The 1,788-nt window shown below is 29.9% G+C and overlaps 1 protein-coding gene across 1 annotated transcript in view; it reads left to right on the top strand.

The window, feature by feature from the left end:
- The first annotated feature begins 1,365 nt into the window (after nucleotides 1–1,365).
- Nucleotides 1,366–1,788, top strand: part of LOC125600137 (photosystem II protein D1) — a 3,035-nt gene continuing 2,612 nt past the window's right edge. The window contains exon 1 of the mRNA XM_048773046.1: nucleotides 1,366–1,788. This exon is cut by the window's right edge and continues 2,612 nt beyond it. The gene's annotated coding sequence lies outside the window, so the exon portion shown is untranslated.

The following is a 1,788-nucleotide window of genomic DNA, read 5'->3' as shown; positions in this document are numbered from 1 at the left end:
ATTTATAGAAATTCTAAATTCTAAATTTTGTATAAATACAAAATTTTTATTGTATAGAATATTGTATAGAAATAGATAAAATCAGACTGTATAATAAATAATATTAATATATATAGAAATAGAAAGATTAGATTATCCTATTCGGCTTAGTTTTCATTCCTTGTATGAACTCACAAACCAGGGGGGTTAAACTTTTTTATTTTTTTCTATTCTTTTCGCTATATTAAAATTTACAATCATATTGACAACAGTGTATGGACCAAATATAATTCTCTCATAGAGAAATAGATCTATTTCTCCCTGACGCACACATGACTGGATTTTTCTTTTTTTCTTTATTCTGGTTGTATCTACATATTTGCAGTACTTGCTTTTTTTTGTGGGGGGGGGTTGCTAACTCAACGGTAGAGTACTCGGCTTTTAAGTGCGACTAGCATCTTTTACACATTTGTATGAAGAAAAGGATTCGTCCAGATCCGCGGTAGAGTTTGTAAGACCACGACTGATCCTGAAAGGAATGAACGGAAAAAATACATGTCGTATCAAGGGAGAATTCAGATAACATTTTTTTTTATTTTCGACAAGATTGTACCGATTAGAAAATAAAAAAAAAAGAAGAATTCCAATTTGGGTCGAGTGAATAAATATAAATGGATGGATAAAAAACCAGTTTTCCTTATTCTAAGAAAAAAAAAGAAACGAGCTTCCATTCGTAATTTGAAAAATTACCCGATCTAATTAAATGTTAAAAATAGATTAGTACCTAATACGGGTATGGGAAGGAATTTTTTCTTGCGTGTTATTATCAATTTTTTCGTGAGTCCTAATTATTTTTTACCTAGTCCGTTTGGGTTAGGTTGTAGATGGATGTGTAAAAGAAGCAGTATATTGATAAAAAAATATATATATATATATTTCCAAAATCAAAAGAGCGATTAGGTTAAAAAAATAAAGGATTTCTAATCATCTTGTTTTGTTATTTTATAATATAACGAACAGAAACCTCTTAAAGATAGAGAATCCAGTTAGCAGTCTACCTGTTTATGAGGTATTTAGTGCTTTCGTAATCTAATACCTTATTTTGACTGTATCGCACTATGTGTCATTTCAGAACTCAAGAAAATAAAGACTTTACTTTTAGTTCAAATCGAATTTTAATCCAAATGGAGAAATTTCAAGGATATTTAGAGTTCGATGGGGCTCGTCAACAGAGTTTTCTATATCCACTTTTTTTTCGGGACTATATTTATGTACTTGCTTATGATCACGGTTTAAATAGATTAAATAGAAACCGCCCTATTTTCTTGGAAAATGCGGATTATGACAAAAATATAGTTCACTAATTGTGAAACGCTTAATTTTGCGAATGTACGAACAGAATCGTTTGATTATTCCCACTAAGGATTTGAACAAAAATCTGGGGCATACCAATAATTTCTATTATCAAATGATATCTGTTTTATTTGCAGTGATTGTAGAAATTCCATTTTCCCTAAGGTTGGGATCCTCTATCGAAGGAAAAAATGTAAAAAAATCTTACAATTTACAATCACTTCATTCAATATTTCCCTTTTTAGAAGACAAACTCTCACATTTTAATTATGTATTAGATGTACTAATACCTTACCCCATCCATCTAGAAATCTTGGTTCAAACCCTACGTTACCGGGTAAAAGATGCCTCTTCTTTGCATTTTTTTCGGTTCTGTCTATACGAGTATTGCAATTGGAAGAATTTTGATAGTAAAAAAAAATCAATTTTGAATCCAAGATTTTTATTGTTCTTATA

Source organism: Brassica napus, unplaced genomic scaffold (assembly GCF_020379485.1).
Source record: "Brassica napus cultivar Da-Ae unplaced genomic scaffold, Da-Ae ScsIHWf_2132;HRSCAF=2784, whole genome shotgun sequence".
NCBI lineage: Eukaryota > Viridiplantae > Streptophyta > Magnoliopsida > Brassicales > Brassicaceae > Brassica > Brassica napus.
The sequence above is the reverse complement of the archived record's forward strand: the minus strand, read 5'-3'. Positions and strand labels throughout refer to the sequence as shown.